Source organism: Crinia signifera, chromosome 12, assembly GCF_055691185.1.
Source record: "Crinia signifera chromosome 12, ASM5569118v1, whole genome shotgun sequence".
NCBI lineage: Eukaryota > Metazoa > Chordata > Amphibia > Anura > Myobatrachidae > Crinia > Crinia signifera.
The window spans coordinates 24,956,834-24,976,393 of NC_139228.1; the positions used below are offsets into that span (position 1 = coordinate 24,956,834).

General features: G+C 44.2%; 1 protein-coding gene across 1 annotated transcript in view; it reads right to left on the minus strand.

Annotated features, from left to right (window-relative positions):
• GREM1 (gremlin 1, DAN family BMP antagonist) overlaps positions 1-17,307 on the minus strand; it is a 29,671-nt gene extending 12,364 nt beyond the window's left edge. Inside the window, exon 1 of the mRNA XM_083166009.1 lies at positions 17,183-17,307. The gene's annotated coding sequence lies outside the window, so the exon portion shown is untranslated. The remainder of the gene's footprint in view (positions 1-17,182) is intronic.
• Between the last annotated feature and the right edge of the window lie 2,253 nt (positions 17,308-19,560).

The window sequence follows — 19,560 nt, forward strand, 5'->3', positions numbered from 1 at the left end:
AGTATGGTTATAGTTAAAAAGCCATGGTTTTAGAAATAGGCTTTAGAGTATTGGGCAAAGATGAAACCATTCTCCATATTGATGAGGAACATGGATGAGAGAGCAGAACATCAAAGGTTCAAATTTCTTCAGGCACCTGAGACATTAGCTGTAATATCTACAGAAGCATCTAACCAAATGGGCCTTATAAGGACACTATACAGTACATAGGGTTACCAATTATTCACTTAAATGCTGGGTCACATATAAGACATTATTCTAATCTCTCTCGTTTAAATGCCCTCATTTCTCTTGATATGACTTAAAGCCCTCCAGATCCAGTACCTTCATCTGTAGCACTCCTGTGTATTGCTGATTTCAGCTTCTACTGTGTCTTCACCTATAGCCGACTGCATTAGTCCATTTGCAGCCTCTATTGTCTCTCCACCTATAGCCCCCTGCTCCAGGCCAGTTCCAGCCTCTGTCTCTCCACCTATAGCCCCCTGCCACGGTCCAGTTCCAGCCTCTACTGTCTCTCCGGGATGCGGTCATTTGGTCTACTGCATTATGGTCGACAGTCATTAGGTCGAATCCATTAGGTCGACATGCTAAAAGGTCGACATGACTCTAGGTCGACATGGGAAAAGGTCGACATGATTCTAGTTCGAAAGGTCATTAGTTCGACAAGGTCATTAGTTCGACATTGTCTATGTCGACATTCACAAGGTCGACATGGAGTTTTTCACTGTTTTTTGAGCCAACATGTGCCGACAGGCGGTATTTCATGCCCTACCATCCACTAGGGCGTGGTGGGAGAATAAAATAGTGTGCTGAGCGTAGCGAGGCACCGTGCCCGACGCATAGCGAGCGCAGCGAGCGATGCAAGGGGATGCAGTGCACTTTGAACTGTGTCCATGTCGACTGTGTTGACATTCAGGTAAAAAAACAGTGAAAAATCCCATGTCGACCTTGTGAATGTCGACATAGACAATGTCGAACTAATGACCTTGTCGAACTAATGACCTTGTCGAACTAATGACCTGTCGAACTAATGACCTTTCGACCTAGAATCATGTCGACCTTTTCCCATGTCGACCTAGAGTCATGTCGACCTTTTAGCATGTCGACCTAATGGATTCGACCTAATGACTTTCGACCATAATGCAATAGACCAAATGATCCCAACCCGTCTCTCCACCTATAGCCCCCTGCTCCCATCCAGTTCCGGCCTCTACTGTCTCTCCACCTGTAGCCCCCTGCTCCTGTCCAGTTCTAGCCTCTACTGTCTCTCCACCTATAGCCCCCTGCTCCCATCCAGTTGCGGTCTCTGTCTCTACACCTATAGCCCCCTGCTCCCATTCAGTTCCAGCCTCTATGGTCTCTCCACCTATAGCCCCCTGCTCCCGTCCAGTTCCAGCGTCTACTGTCTCTCCACCTATAGCCCCCTCCTCCTGTCCAGGTCCAGTGTCTACTGTCTCTCCACCTATAGCCCCCTGATCCCATCCAGTTGCATCCTCTACTGTCTCTCCACCTATATCCCCTTGCTCCCATCCAGTTCCAGCCTCTGTCTCTCCACCAATAGCCCCCTGCTCCCATCCAGTTCTGGCCTCTGTCTCTCCACCTATAGCACCCTGCTCCTGTCCAGTTTCAGCCTCTGTCTCTCCACCTATAGCCCCCTGCTCCCGTCCAGTTCCAACATCTACTGTCTCTCCACCTATTTCCCCCTGCTCCAGTCCAGTTCCAGCCTCTACAGTCTCTCTACCTATAGCCCCCTGCCACGGTCCAGTTCCAGCCTCTACTGTCTCTCCACCTATTTCCCCCTGCTCCAGTCCAGTTCCAGCCTCTACTGTCTCTCCACCTATAGCTCCCTGCTCCCGTCGAGGTCCAGTCTCTACGGTCTCTCCAGCTATAGCCCCCTGCTCCCGTCCAGGTCCAGTCTCTGCGGTCTCTCCAGCTATAGCCCCCTGCTCCCATTCAGTTCCAGCCTCTATGGTCTCTCCACCTATAGCCCCTGCTCCCGTCCAGTTCCAGCCTCTACTGTCTCCACCTATAGCCCCCTGCTCCCATCCAGGTCCAGTCTCTACTGTCTCTCCACCATTATCCCCTTGCTCCCATCCAGTTTCAGCCTCTATGGTCTCTCCATCTATAGCCCCCTGCTCCCGTCCTGTTCCAGCCTCTCCTGTCTCTCCACCTATAGCCCCCTGCTCCCGTCGAGGTCCAGTCTCTACGGTCTCTCCAGCTATAGCCCCCTGCTCCCGTCCAGGTCCAGTCTCTGCGGTCTCTCCAGCTATAGCCCCCTGCTCCCATTCAGTTCCAGCCTCTATGGTCTCTCCACCTATAGCCCCTGCTCCCGTCCAGTTCCAGCCTCTACTGTCTCCACCTATAGCCCCCTGCTCCCATCCAGGTCCAGTCTCTACTGTCTCTCCACCTATATCCCCTTGCTCCCATCCAGTTTCAGCCTCTATGGTCTCTCCATCTATAGCCCCCTGCTCCCATCCTGTTCCAGCCTCTCCTGTCTCTCCACCTATAGCCCCCTGCTCCCGTCCAGTTCCAGCCTCTACTGTCACTCCACCTAGAGCCCTCCTGTGTCCCGATGACTCCATCTCCTAAAGTCTCTCCACATATAGCCCTTCTCCGTTTGTCAGTCTCCAGACCCTCTGCTTCCCTCTAGCTCCAGGCCCCACTGTTTCTCCATCGATAGCCCCCTGCCCACATCCAGTTCCAGCATTTACTGTCTCTCCATTTGTAGCCCTCCTGCATTCCTCTGACTCCTGCCCCACTGCTCTCCTCCAGCCCCAGCCTTTATAGTCTCTCTACCTAAAGCCCCCTGCTTCCCTCCAGATCCATCCTCAGACCCGAATGTCTTTCCAGCTATATCCCCTTGCAGCCTTCTGACTCAAGCCCCCTGCTCTACTCTAGCCCCATCCCATATTGTCTCTCCTGCAATCCGTTATGAATTCGGCCCAATGTCCTTGTTACATATACACAATGAGGTAAATGTCCAAAGAGTTATATTGAAGATGGGTTCTTGCCCATAGCAAACACCTTTCTGTGTATTACCTTCTAGAAGGTTCTAAATAAATACTAATTAGAATCTGATAGGTTGCTATGGGCATCTTCAGTAGAACTCACATCTTAGTAAATTTACCACAATGACTGGATTTGGAACTGCTGATGTGGACCTTCGCACACCATGCTTCGGGCAACCTTTACCATTCCAAATCATAGTCCACGTGTATCATAAAGCATTAAAAGTCCATAAGATTGGGGGAAAAAAACATGAACAACCCATGTTAATCCTTTCATGTGTCAACCACTGCTGTCCTGTTGACCATAGTTGGCACCCAAATCTACAGTGTTGAGGCCACACACCTACACATCGCAGCACACGAACTACGCGATAACGGGTCACGTGTGTATGCACATTCCCACTATGCATACTTTCCATTTGGAGCCACAGCAGCGACGCCCATTCACTACTATGGGAGCGCAGCAGCAATGCGTACGCACATGCCATGTTTGTATTCTTCACCACCGGGCTCCCAAAGAAGTGAATGGCCGGCAGTTGTGTACATGTACGCAGGAAATACTGTTTTGGGACACTTCTTAAGCTTTAAAGATTGCCCAGACTTGTTGATTTGGTCATTAACCTATAGGCATAGAATTGCATGGATGGAACCTTGTGACCTGAGAGGAATGGTCTCCTCCTTGCCAAAAAAAAGTAGTAGATGTTGTAGTGACCACAATGGAATGACATCAGTTAAAATCTCTTTTGGAGAATGGTGTCCATTCTCTTGGCCAACGATAATGGTTGCTACCTCATTGGTCATTTGGATAATTAAATCAACTTTCATGTTCACCAGAAGGCGGATGGATGCATTGGATGATCAATGTAAGGATTGGTAAAGTTGAATCATCCACTTCATCCACTGGACCTGTTGCTCCAAAGGAGACCACTTGAAGAGCAGAATTGTATTTTTTAATATCTGAGCAGAACCTCTTTGATTTATTTGTGTTCCAGCAACCACGGATTTAAGTGGCTCAGGTGGGCCCAAGTGTAGTGGGAAGTTTACAGTGCGCCACAGCAACATATATACCAGGTGCTTCTCTGTCCCATGTCTTAGCACTGCAGTGCATGCATTGCCGATTGTCTAATATATGTTGCTCCTGAGGGTGCAGTTTGTACAGCGTTGGCTGAGTGGTGGGCTTGTCGCTGGGGCAGTCATGGAAAAGTACACAGAAGGTGTTCTAGGATGAGCCCACAAGGTATAGCAAAAAGAGCTATTTATGAACATTGCTTCACAGTGAAATCCTAAGATCTAATCAGCAATTAGCTGTAATACATGCATTTGTCAGCTGGAAGATCGGCAATGTTCTCAATGTCTCTTAGGTCAACAAGTTCAACCAGGCAGATGTGGAATAGGCTGCAATGCTAAGGGGGAAGTAGCGGCAGGAGATCCCTGCACCAGATAAACTCTTGTCATCTCGAGAGACAATTCAATACATATACTTTAAAATCCGCCATTGGATAGGAACTATTACAGCTGCATGTTATTAACAGTATTTCACATAAGACTCCTCGTGTCCTTTTAGATGAGGTGATGAGCTTTATGGTATTCATCTTCACTGCTGGACTAGAAGGAGAATAGAAGGCATTTAACAGAGACAAGATGACTGTTGTGAAATATGTTTGTTTGACAAGACTGCCGCTGTCGGAATGAATCATTTATTTGAAGAACAGAATGCAGTAGAAGCCAATTATCTCCACGGTGCAAATGTTTTATTGTTTTTTTCTTTTGGACCCTCAGATTCATGTTAAGCAATCTTGGAAAAGTAATTGGAGAAAGCAGATGCGTTAAAGTCAAGTGTGGGGTATTAAATAAGTTACTAGGAGCACATCTGCCGTACTCTTATATAATACGGTTACAAGGAGATTCCACGTTGAGGGGCCGTATTTGCTAAGAGGGGAGAAAGGTATTTTCTCAGCAAAATGCATCTGTTTTTGTAGAGGACTTATTAAAGGTTCTTCCCATTTATAAATAGAGTAACTGGTAAAGGCCTGTTTTTCTGCATCTTAGGATGGTGATAACACTGCCAGGGTGCAGAATATATTTTTCTTTAGTATAATAAAGCATTTGTTTTTTAATAGTAACAATCTCTTTTTTTTTCCCCTGTATTTTACCTATTATATTTTGAACCTTCCACTGCGCACATGGGAACCAGCAAACAGCGGTGTAACAATTCCACCGCGGTTCAAGTGGGACCTTACTTTTTAATGGGTCTGTTTAGAACCATAATTTTGACTAAAATAATGTAAACAAAGGTACTTGTGTATTTTGGCGGCGCCCATCGCATCGCATACCATAACGCATACGATGGTATGCGATGCGACGCGATATCGTACGATAGTGCACGATGGCATACAATTTTGAAATTGTATGCCATTGTACATGGCATACGATGCGATGCGATTAAACATTGTATAAGCACCCTAATGGGTGCTTATATAATGTAAAGCACCCAAATGGGTGCTTACAATGTTAAATGCACCCCCACGCCACCCCTCCACTATAAACGTGAACCCGAAGCGTGGCGAGCGCAGCGAGCCCGCGAGGGGCGGCGGTACGCGTCCTACGACCTTTTCATACCCCCACTATCCACGTCGGCGTGGAGTTGAGAATAGAATAGTGTGGCTCGCCACCGAGCCCGAAGCATGGCGAGCGCAGCGGATACCTGTGAAGCCCGCGAAGGGACGCGTTTACCTGTAAAGGTATCCGCGTCCCCTCGCGGGGCTCGCCACGCTTCGGGCTCGGTGGCTCGCTGCGCTCGCCACACTATTCTGTTCTCAACTCCACGCCGACGTGGATAGTGGGGGTATGATAAGGTCGTAGGACGCGTACCGCCGCCCCTCGCGGGCTTGCTGCGCTCGCCACGCTTCGGGTTCACGTTTATAGTGGGGGGGTGGCGTGGGGGTGCATTTAACATTGTAAGCACCCATTAGGGTGCTCCATAGCACCCTTTAGGGTGCTTATACGATTTTTAATCGTATAGGGGGGCAAAATCGCATCGCATCGTATGCCATCGGGTGCATGGCATGCAATGCGATCCGTTCATCGTACGACGGACATCGGGGGCGCCGCCAAAATACACCAGTACCTAAACAAAAAAGGTGTTTTCATTCCCTTTTTTGCATTATTTTAGTATCACCTGAACACCGTAAAGGGCTTTTGGAGCTGATTTAGGGACAAACTGCTCCAATCCCTTTAATTCCCTTTTTTGTTTTTGTTAGTACGCAAATTGCACGATCTGGGTAAATTTACATAAAAAAAAAATCAAAGTGAGCCATGTGATAATAATGTCAGCTTTCGATAGCCACACAAGCTGATCACAGTGTAAAAAAAAAAAAAAAAAAAAACAACCAAAAATATATACAGTATGTATACCTATACCCAGGGTCCAGTGATTGCTGCTCAGCTGTGGGCTGCTGGTTTTCAGGGCACCCTGCTGCTCTGTGATTCCAGGTGCAGTAAAGTGATGCTGAAAATTGTCAGCTCACTTTACAGCACTGGGGGTGACAGAAGGTGGAAGCTCAATGCGCCCATCCCTGGGGCTTGTTCAACAGAACTGGTGGTGGGGGTCTTTGGGGAGGGGGTGCTGGCGGTGAAAACGACAACTTTAATGCAGGTTCTATCCCTGCATACAATAATTGATACAACCGTGCAATGTTAACAGATTATCTCATTACGAGTTGGTCCGATGTTATCACAGTACATCCGCGTCTGATGATGTGGGTGGTGATAAATCAAGCCCCTAAATATTTTTAATACAGCATACCTTGCTGACCCTGGTAGGCTTTGCGATATGAACTCTGCATCTACAGTATAAAATGCAACAAGCATAAACAAAACCTCACAGAGCCGCAGTGGTGAATGTTACAGGATTTTGCTTGTGACGTACTGTATTATGACAAGTACAAGTATGGATGTTATAAAGACAAGTACAGATGTTAACAACAACTAACGGACATTAACAGCTTGAAGTCAATGCCAAACGCAGAGGACAGTTATCTATGCTGACCACACATCAACTTTCATCCAACTAGTTGGTTGGATGGAATAAAGATCTGGGACTGGATGGGTGCAAATGACAAAGAGCAACCCAGGAAAATGGACAAAAACATTAAGTGAAATTAATGAAATCAAACAGATCAAACTACATTACTTTGTCTGAGCGACAGGTTTTGTCCGTTTCCACATTTTCTGACCAAATTACTGAATTAAAATTACATTTGCTCCCATTCGGTACCAGATTTTTATTCCATCCAACCAACTAGTTGGATGAAAGTTGATCTGATGTGTGGCAAGCAAGCTGAGAGATCCCGAGATTTTGCCTAGAAAACCTGACATACAGCAGACACCTCTTGGGTCCTTAGGAAGCCAGGTAGAGAAACAAAGAAAAAAATCGGTTGCTACAGGTTACAGCACTTTTTCTTGGCAAGCAGTCGACAGTGAAAAGGTCGACAGTCATTCATTCAAACAGTGTGGGTCGGCAGGAAAGATGTTGACACAGCAAAAAAAAAAGGTTGACATGCATTGGGTTGCCGTTTTCAAAAGGTCGACACAAACAAAATGTCAACATGAGTATTTCATGATTTACAAAAAAAAAATGTTTAACCACACTCCTGCTCACATTGCCCACTTGGAAACAGATTAATCGCACCCATAAAGTCTCAGGCAAAGCACAATAGTTAAATTCAAAGAGATTGCCACAAATTGCCGCACAAACACTGAAGATGCCGGAACTACTTGCTCACCAACATCACACTTCTTTATCTTGCATCCCACAGCGTGAACAAGATAAATGCACAGCTAAACATTGCGCATGTCTGAGAAAAGATCTGCCTCGTTATATTTTTTTTTTCATAGCAAATTGCTACTGAACACGTAAGACATACAAACCAAGAGGAGATAACAAAGTGCGAGTAAAAGGTTCTAGGAATTGCAGGGTGTATGCACGTGGGCAGCCAGGCAGCGTTGGACCTCATCTTCAGCTGGGTTCTTTTTTTGAATAGAACACCGCTAATACAGAACCACAGCTTACTGCACTGGATACCAAGTGGAGAAATAACACAGGGTTATTGCGCAATGACAAGAACCCTAGTAGCTGAAGTATAAGCAAGACCTACAGGAGAATTATCTCCTCTTGGAAAGAGAGAAAGTGGAGACGTTGCTCATACCAACCAATTGGCTTCTAACTCATTTTTATAGCTCGGTCTGCAACATGACATGTACAAAATTTCCATTTTCTCTCAAGATGTTTCTTTTTCTTTTTTTTTTCTTTTTTATTATGCAGAAAGAAAAAATAAGAAAAAAACATAAAAAGTACAAAGAAATGTATCGTCGAATATAGCCAATAATGAAAATAAACAAAAATCATGGAAATACAGCATTTTCCGATAAAATGGTACAAAAAAAGATGACAAGAAAAGCAAAACAACTAAAGGAAGTCAACGATAACACAAAAAGTAATTAGCAGAGTCCAGAGAGGGGGGGGAGGAATGGAAATTATACCAAGGGGACCATATATTGTGAAAGGTAAAAACAGAATCACTTTGCTGACGTGTGATGTACTACATTGAAGCTACAAAATGAATCCGTGTATAGAGAGCGGTCATGGACGGCGCTTCTGTATTTCCAGTGTTTGGCAATCAGGGATTTGGCTGCATTGCAGATGCGGGCAATGAGCCTATCTTTGTGCTTGCTGGTGTCAGGGCAATCAGTAATGCTACAGCCACTGATGGTGAGACGGGCATACCATGCAGTAGAGTTAGCAGTGCCCATAATGCAGGCCAAAAAGGTTTCAATTGTCGGGCATGCCCACCAGATGTGGTAAAATGTACCAACCTGGCCACAGTTCCTCTAACGTAGGTTAGGTGCTGAAGGAAATATGGCGTGTAACCAAGATGGGACTAGGTACCATCGCGTATAGACCTTTATAGCATATCCCTTTGATAGCCATACTAATGGAGGCTTTAGCAATTCTAGATTGAATGATTGACCAGTCATCTTCGATTAAGGAATTTGGGAGGTCCCTTTCCCATGCCAGTTCATGGAGTTCTCGTGGAGGGCCTGGGAGTGGTGGTCTTTGTGATGGAGTGGGGGAGGTACAGCCTGCTCAAATCTGCAGTAGAACTTGTTCAGTGCAAGTTGAACAAGTAGAATTTGTCTTCAGCAAGTTCATGGCTGGTTTCAGACTGTGGTTGGGCTTTCTTGTAAGTTGTGATGGTTTGCATGTCCTTCCATACTGCCGCAGGGTCCTTTGCTGTAAGGTTGTGCAGCAGCTTGTTTGTATATTCCCTTTTTGCGAGTTTGGTACCCTGCACTTTGGTACCCTGCACTGCTGTATGCCTCCTCCTTGGCTCGGCGGTGTTTCCAGAGCTGGCTACCGAACCATGGCTTGTTTCTTGAAGGATTGTATTAACTTGGTTGGTACACAGAAGTCCTCGCATATGCTGATGTAGGATGTGACTGCATCTGCTAGTTCATCTATGTCAGAGGCAGAGGCTCCAAACACCGTTCAGTCAGTGCAGTCAAAGCAGGCCTGGAGCTTGTTTTTGCCTCGATTGACCAGTTTTTGACAGACTTGATAACAGGCTTAGCAGCCGCTAGTGGCTCTATGCATATGGCAAAGAGAAGGGGAGAAAGGGGGCATCCCTGTCTTGCCTTGTTTCCCCAAGCAAACCATGAGGACTGGAGACCACTGGTCACAATGGTGGACGTCTGACAAGAATATAGGGATTTATTGCATGTAAAAAGTTGCCATTTATGCCTGCTGAGGTTAGAGTAGTCAACATAAAAGGCCATAAGAGGCAGTCAGGTGCCATTTTGGCGTCCAGAGCCAGTATGATTGATGGATCTTATGTATATTGGAGTACTGAATCAGGTCAATGGTGCGTCTAGATGCCAGAGGCCTGGTATTGGGGAACAAAGCCTACCTGATCTGGATGTATTAATGAGGGCAAGAGCACATTCAGTCTGGTGGCTAAGGTCTTGGCAAATATTTTAAGGTTGGTATTGATCAGGGAAATGGGACGGTAGCTGTGCAGAGGGAGGAATCCATACACGGCTGGGGGATGACATTTATTTTGGAAGTAGCGGAGTCAGGGTAAAACAGGTCACCGTGTAGAACTGCATTAACTAGCCTGATCAGCTGGGGGGAAAGTTGCTATGCAAATGATTTAGAATAAGCTATCATGAAGCCATCAGGGCAAGGAGCCTTTGACTGCTTCTGTGATTTAAGGGCTGCAGCAAATTCCTCCACAGTGATGTCCAACCTCAGCGAGTATCCTGTGGACCCGGGGATAGTAGGGAGGCCACAGGAATCTAAATATTTTTGAGTATCATGGGCATGAGAGGAAACCTCAGATGGGGTATCCAGGTTATATAAGCTCTATAGCGGCTCTCCCCTGTTAAAGTGCAGCTCCTGCTCCCACTGCTGCCCACCATCCCCATCACCCGCTGCCGGTTCCCTGAATCCCTTCTCCTTCTGAGGGGAGGAGAGCGCGCATTGCGCATCTCTCCTACTCCTCACTGTGCATCCTTGTGACTGGGCCGTCTGCCAATCAGAGCTCGCGGGCCGGCAGCCAATCAGGAGCTGGCCCGCGAGCTTTGATTGGTGGCAGCCCAGTCACAGGGAAGTGAGGGGGGAAGGTGAAGCGCAGTGTGCTGTGCTGTGCTCTCCTCCACTAGGTGACATAACAGGACTGCAGGGGGACGCCAGACTGTCCTCTCCCCACCCGGCAGCAGCAGCAACAATGGTGAGTGCTGCTGCTGGGAAATTAGCACTGTGGGGGCATAGCAGTTTGTGGCACTGTGGGGGCATAGCAGTTTGTGGCACTGTGGGGGCATAGCAGTTTGTGGCACTGTGGGGGCATAGCAGTTTGTGGCACTGTGGGGGCATACCAGCTTTGTGGCACTGTGGGGGCATACCAGCTTTCTGGCACTGTGGGGGCATACCAGCTTTCTGGCACTGTGGGGGCATACCAGCTTTCTGGCACTGTGGGGGCATACCAGCTTTCTGGCACTGTGGGGGCATAGCAGTTTGTGGCACCATGGGGGCATACCCGGCACTGTGGGGGGCATACTGGCACCGTGGGAGCATATGTGTATCTGGCACTATTGGGGGCATATGTATATATGGCACTGCACTATTGGAGACATATGTGTATCACACCCACCCAAGGGGTCCAATTAGACCATGCCCCTTTTTGGCATGTGCGCCTTCGGTGTGCGCATGTTGTTGGCTATTTAGCTTGACTACAGATATTTTTCAGCTCTTTACCTCTGACCGGTTGGCCATCCCTGCTCTATAGTAACGAGCAAAGACCTTGTTGATATCTTTAGGGTTATACATTGTGTTACCGGACAAATCCCTAATCTAAACAATGGTCTGAGATGCTTGTTTAGACCACAGTCGACGGGCTAGTAGAGAGAATGGGCTTTATTGCTCTTATCATAAAATTGTTTATTCACCCATCTGGGGCTCCTCTCAACCTTTTCAGCTAGAAGTGCTTGCAATTCGGCTCATTTTGGGGATAGTCGAGATAATGTGTGTTTTGGATAGTGTTCTCTTATGTTCCCTGTCTAGTGAGGTAATGTTGTTTTTTTTTTATGGTTGGAGTCAAATTGAATTATGTGCCCTCCAATCACACACTTGTGTGCTCCCATGTTGTGGGAAATGGCACTTCATCAGTTGAATTGAGACAAAGATAGTCCTGCAGGTGGCCTGTAATTGTCTTGCCGAACTGGGAGAGCTTTAAGTGCATTTCATTCAACCTCCATGAGGGTCTACCGGAGGAGGCTTCCAGGAGCCCAAAGGATGCTTAAAGGAAGGAGTGATCCGACCAAGAATTGGGGGAAATGGAGGAGTGGATTGCTACTTGAGAAAGGGAGGCACATCCTAAGAACATATTGATGCGTGAGTAGGAGGCATGAGGATTGGAATAAAATGTATAATACCTGGTTGTAGGGTTAAGGGATCTCCAAACATCAAATACTGTAGTCCAGTGTTGGCCATGTGTTTACGTAGAGCCGCTGATCAGAGAATTGGAGCTGAGTCATATAAATGTCCTGATTTGTCTAGGGATGGGAGTAGGATTGTGTTAAAATCCCCTTCCACCAATGTTTTACCAGACAGGAGCTCAGAAAGTACTCGGAAGAATTTATTAAAAAACTGTGCTCGACCCGTGTTAGGGGTGTAAACATTGGCCATGGTAATTACCTTGTCACAATTTTCCCTTTAGAATCAGGTATCGACCTTCAGGGTCAGTTGTCCAATCTGATGATATGAATGGGAAGGACAAATGAAGCAGTATGGCCACTCCGTTGCTTTTAGAGACATTGTTGGTGTAGTAGACATTCGGATATGGTTTAGTGGCTAGGGAAACTCACCATGGAGACGCTGGAGGGAGTGAAACAAGTGAGTGCGCTTCTGAGGGGTGTCTGAGTATTATTTTTATCATCTTTTATTTGGCGCCACAAGGGGTCAGCAGTGCTTAGGACGTGCAGAAACAGTATGACCAATATAAATTACAGTACGGAGCAGATTTTGTCAAATTTCCCCCATAATGTTGAAAGAATCACATCAGTCAGGGCCGGATTAAAGCAGGGGCAAAAGGGGCCCCCTGTGGTTGGCATGTATTTTTAAAAAACTATTTTTTTATTTATTTTTTAGCATGGGGTGCCAAAGTACACTGACTGCAGAAGTGTGAAGTGCATTACTGGGAGAGAGGTTTGTGCTGAGCTCTGATTGGTGGAGCTCAATACATGCTTCTCAGGCCACTGGAGGACAGCAGCAGCCTAGTCATGGGAGGGTTTTTAATCAGAGGCAGCACTGGGACTGTGAGGTCTCCTAAAATCCTACAGAGTAAGGTGCAGAGGGATAAACACATGCTTTTTATGTGGTGTATGTGTGTGTGTGTGTATATATATATATATATATATATATATATATATATCGCCTGCAGTTACCCATTGACCAAGTTTATACTGCCTTTACTCTATGTTTTGACAGTGTAATATTATGCCATGCAGTTTGCGGGCAGTAATGAGAAGTGCAAGGGGGGGCCCCCTGTCTAATGTGCCCCGGGCCCCCCGAAGGCTTAATCTGGCACTGCCATCAGTGATCAAAGATCTATGATAATGTCAGCAATTCTTAATCTATTAGGAAATAACATCCCCCCCTCCGCCTCCCTCGTAACTGTTATCCATCTATGGTAGTACTGCATAAGGATTAGCGGACAATGTGGTCACATTATATCAATTCACAGTATGATTGTTCTAATCAACACGTAGAAGAGTTTCTGCAGCAGCTACCTGCGATATACATACATACAGCAGCATCTGTGTACATATATTCCATTCAAAGCGATGCAACATCGTGTTCTAAAGTATACCAACTTCCCAGTCATTTCATATCTGCTTTCCCTCTGTATAAGCCCAATATACATAGTGAGAATCTAAATACTACACAGCTACAGGGATCTGGAACACAAGGAAGGAGGGAGGACTCCATTTGTTCCCGATCACATATAAATATCACAAACCGCAAACGTATCTACCCGTATAGCCAGATCATAGCCCTAGCTGTCTTCTAACAAACCAATGCATTGCCTTCATATAAGGAGGATGTGAATAACAAACACTGGGGATATACTATTCCCACCTGTAGGAAACGATCCAGATTTTATTTTTGAGCATTGGTTTTTACTGAGTTACAATTTTTCGGTATGAAAGGAAACCATGTAAATGTGGTCTGGACAGAAAAATATTGATTTCAAAAATATTTATTATGCCAAAACATGGTCATGTAAAACAAACATGCATTACGTTATGCAGGGAAATAACTTCCACTGTATTGCATTAGAGTACAAACCGGTACAGCGGATACATGGCACACATCGTAAACCAATATTTGACATCCCCGACCTAAAGAAAATCTATGCCCATCCCCAAAAATAGCGAAGTATGTGCTCCTGTGTACCAGAATAGGTTCTTCTGCATGAAAAGCCCCAAACGTTCTAACACTATATAGCAGGTCAGTTACAAATATAGCTATAGTCTGGCCACAAGAAAACATCTGGAAATACAGTAATGTGCTACTGCTCCCACCCTCCATAGGTGTTTCTAAAACATTTTTGATATCCAGAATAGACCAGGAGAATCGGAAACAAATCTCCCTCCAAAATCTAGCAGTAGGATCCTGCCAACCCATAGCTAGGACAGTGGGCAATGGGCAGTCGGCAACAACTAAAGGTATCCAATTAATCTATAACACTATATAGTGAAAAATGTATACATTATATACAACGGTAGATTTAGCTGACATAGGAGAACCCACCCATTCTAACAACAGAATCAAGATAGCTTGTTGACCCTATAACCGGCTTCCAACAGTCTTCAGAAATGTATGTGCCACCTTTATGGGCACCATAGGTGACCGCTGCAGATGGAGAATGGAAGCTTCCAATGATTTTAGCTGAGAGTTTGAAATAAGGAAATTATTCGTTGGGTTCTACTGTATGTATTAAGCTTCGGAGAGCGATCAAGTACCAGCCTATCAGCCCCTAACTGCCATGTTACAGGCTGCATTTGAAAAAGGACAGGCTTGTTGATTGGGTGGTACTTTATCTCTGTTCACTTTATCGCTTTCCAAAGCTTAGTAATACACTGCTTAATCTGGAAAAATGATAATCGCAGCCTGCAAGGGACAATTACACATTGTACATTCCACAAGTGATGTTTTCAGTTAAAGGTGTGTTTTTGTTTTTTCGTTTGGAGATCTGGTTACGTAGAGGTTTAATATATAAGAAGTTGCTTTCTTATAAGTTCAAATGTATACATATCTGTTCTAATTGTATGCCATACTTACAGTATACCTAATGCTTTCTGTCTTGTGAGGATGTTTTTGATTTACATCATTGTTCATTCTTTTAACTGGCTCTAGAAACCAGAATAAATCGGCAAAAACTTTTTAGAAATGAGTAAAATCAGTATCTGAAGCCGATCGGAGTATGGAAGCCACCGTAGGTCAACTGAAGACGCATAAGGCAGTCACATGTGCCACAGCAACCACATCGCAACAACTTATTTTACTGATTGCTAGTTTGGAAACTAATTTTGCCGTCTGTTTAATAAAAAGCTGTTTCCGTTACACGCCCGATATTGAGGTGGAAAATCGGCAAATTCAGGAAACTTAACCCTTTGAGTGCCAACATCTGTGCGATGCATAAAACATCAACTTAAATTTCCGGCATCACTCACATGTTTAATATAAAATCAAATTAAAAAAATTTGTATAACAAAAATTCTACTTCCTATATAAGGTAAGCATTACAGGACAATTTTCACACCAATTTTGACAAATTTACTTGGCATTTAAAGGGTTAATAACCCCTTTTTATATCATTGATTTTACTTTTATATTCGAATCGGCAATATTTACCCTCAGGATTTTTATTTTTTACCATTTTTAAATCATCAAATATTGTGACCTGTTTTATCCTTATATAAAGTTTCAAAAGTTGTTTGAAAAATACCCTTGTAGACTGTAGAACAAAAATAAATTGGGCTACAAAACTACATTCTGTACTCTAGTATTAGAGGGCAACAGATTTGAATACATTACACTGGTATTCACACTTCCTCAATGCCATGTATAATACAATTAACATAAGTAATTATTTTTGAGAACAGGAATTAATTGCATGCAAATATGGTTTTGTACAGAGTACGCTGAATTAATAAATCTGTCTGCCGGTATTGTTGCTTTGCCTACATATGGCTTTTGCTATGGCTTGATGGGGAAGATGTGTAAGTCTTGAAGAGTGATAAAGAAAAGCGAGATTAAAACGATCAACCAATCAGCCCCTAACTGCCAGTTTCAAACACAGTGAGTTAAGGTGCCCATACACGCACCGATTTCCCAACACTTTTTGTGCTAAATCGCATCGCAGTGCATGCGTTGTGCGTGCGATGCGATCAAAAGACAGTACAAAAAGTATGTGCAGCACATCCTTTTTGTACTGTACGATGAGATGCCGCGGGAGCTTGCATTTCATAGCACACATCGCATCCGGAAAATCGGTGCGTGTACAGGCACCTTAACATATCAGTGAGGAGCTGATTGACAGCTACTGTACTCTATCTCTCTCCAAGAGCGATAAAGTGAGACCTTAAAACATATTTCTATATTGCTTTATGTAATAATATGATATATATATATATATTTTTTTTTATACAATCTGGAAAGCAAAACTGGGCAGACTGGTTTATTCATTCATTGCATACTGTGAATGTATTATGCCAGACTGCAATACATTTTACAGTAATGGTAAAATACAATTTACATTTTTTTAATAACTATTTTCTATTGAAGCATCAGGCGTTACATACACACGTTCTCTACATTGTAAGGAATAAAATGTGCCATTAACGAGTACAGCGGCGATGAAAGCAAAATGTGTAATACATGGAGTACACAAAGTCATTGAGACTACCAAGTAACATATCATTGGTCTGTATCATGTAGCCGTCCGTTATAATAAATATTACCTTGTGAGAACCTCCAAAAATAAGCGCCTCATAGGGGCCCCCCACCCAAGAAAAATGTGGGTAATAATGTACAATGGGCAAGGTTAAATAATATAACTTCACAATTGTATCGGGGGGATAAATACTATTCAATTTATAGTAAGCGAGAACACAATTAGCATAAAGTATAATTACAATATAAATAATCCTGTTTTTAAAAGAAAAAAAATGACAGAATTCTATAAATTACTTTATAACGGATTATGTACAAACCATATAATTATCACAATTATGTATAAAGCGAGATAGATAGATAGATAGATAGATAGATAGATAGATAGATAGATAGATATCCAAAAAGTCCAATTCAGAGAGTACTTAAACTTTTTGATGTCAATACCCCTTAATTGCAAAGTTTTTCAAAGATATAGGATCATCACCGAGACACTGACATAATAGTGTGTGTGTGTGTGTGTGTGTGTATATATATATATATATATATATATATATATATATGTGTATATATATATATATATATATATATATGTGTATATATATACACACACACACACACACACATCAATGCATGCTACAGAGACCCCTGAGACTGTTACCTGTGTGAAGTGTCCTGGGTTCCTGCCTCACAGGAGTGGAGTCCTAGCTAGCTGTGCTGTCCATGCGAGAGGATGGAGGAAAGCCTTCAGATCCAGGCTACAAATTGCAGGAGCGCCGATCTGTCTCTCATTTAAATGTCTGCCAGCTGAGTCCTGCTCTCCAAACCTCCCACATCATTGGCTGATGGACAGCACAGCTCTCAGACTGTGTGCTCTGCCTTATCCACCCCTTTTAACACTTCCCCCGGCCTCCTGTACAAGGACTCCTGTGACATGAGGCTGGAGGTGACTTCATAGTCAGAAAACTCATTTAAAATCAGACATAACATTGTACGAGGAACATCCTTCATGTTGCAAACAGACTATAATTTAATTTTCCCTAACGTAGATATGAAATCAGCCGACACAGTAGACTCCAGCCCCAGAGTTTATTATTATTAACATGGTTTATTTCTATGGCGCCACAAGGGTTCTGTAGCGCCGAACCGAATGCATTCATAAGCAAACACAAGAAAACAATGACTTGGTACAAGTTCATTTAGGACAAGTATATGAAAAATAAAGATAGTTGCATTGGGGGAAAGGACACAAGTAATTATTAGGGTGGCAGGAACCTAGGGTTTGGTCATCGACGATTTGCAATCATTAATGGTTTATGATCGATGTAGAATACTTTTGCCATCAATGGGGAGAACGATATAGTTTCCCAACATCGATGACACAGAATAAATGAATATTGGGGATTTTCTGTCCCCAAGGTGCAGGGACACGAAGCAAAGCTTTTTCCCAAAGAAAACGATGAACGGCGTAATGAATATAAAATAATAAAGAACTATATATACATATATATTCTAAGACAGGAAAAAGCACATGAGGAGAAAGGGCCTTGCTCGTGTAAAGGTGAAGGGCAGACTGACAGGAGAGAGACAGAAGGGTAACTTTGAGCAGCTCCGGCTTTGCAAGGGTTAAACAGCATTGAGCCTCAAATGAGAGAGTATTAAACGACATAAGGCAGACATCTCCTTGCAACCCACTTTTATTAGTGGGTGGGACTCTGGTGGCACAGCGGGCATAGGTGTCATGTTAAATAAGTAGACATAGTTCATCAAGGGTTAAATAGCTTTGGGCCACAAATTTGCCAATGCAGATCAGCAGAGGGTGCTCACTTGCGTACGGTAGGGGTAGACAACCTGTGGTACTCCAGCTGCTGCGGAACTAGGGCATGCTGGGATGTGTAGTTCCACAGCAGCTGGAGTGCCGCAGTGTTTCAGGCGGATGTAATGGTCAACGTTTCAAAGCTTTTATTTGCTTCTTCATCAGGACATAATGCATCATTTAACTACATTTTAACAATATAGGATGTCAGTTTATTTTAAACATGCAGAAGTGGCCAGTCCTTGCCCCACCCCCTTTACATCTGTGACATCACAAGTTGGAGAGAGTTGATTGAACCGTGTCATGGTCAGATAAGTGTAGGACAGTGAAACTAAATCATAAACGGCAGTTGCCTATAAAGTCTACTATTTTCCATGTGAGACGCATCTGCAGAATGAGGACACCTTTGGCCTATAGACCTAAAGCAGTGAGCAATTCTGGTATGTACAATTGTTTGCTCTGAAAGCTTCCTCAGAAAGGTGCAATGCAAAGATGGGATAAAAGTCATTTGGGGAAATGACGTCTGAGTGAGACCGTACATACTGCATGGACAGACCTGTACCTTATATGAACAGAGCATTAGACACACTCAAAAATACGGGTGAGGTTAATATTTCTTTTGGAAGGTCAATTTTTCATTGACGAATAAAGTGAGGTGGTTCTTAGTCCTGGATGGAACTGCTGCCACCATTACTGTAGGTCATGGTAAAGGTATTGTTGTTTGTAGTGATGGATTCCGTATACGTGACCAGCGGACAGGATGCCGGTGGTCCGACGACTGATAGTGATGTCCTGCACAACTGAACCCTAACAAGTGCTGGGTAAGTATACCCACCCCACCCCCCCACCCTAAAACTTCTTACCAGATGTTTAACCCTACCCTCTCGGAGCCTACCATATCCCCCCCCTTTTAACGTCAACACAACGATACCCCGGCACATTTATGATTGGGATGATGGGTGTTGTGATATTGGCATTCTACTAATGCCGCAAATCTGGGTCCAAGTATTGTTGCTACCTGCCGGTATTCTGGTGCCAGCATCGTAACCACATCCCGCTGTGCTATAGAAAGAAAAACCCCACAATAATTTATATAAACAGCCTATATAATATAGCAAACACAGGTTGAGAAAAGGGGCTAAAGTTCAAAAAGTTCAACTGAAGCTGGGATATTAATCATAACAACGGATCAGATTCTATGATCTTCTAGGGGATTATGAAGG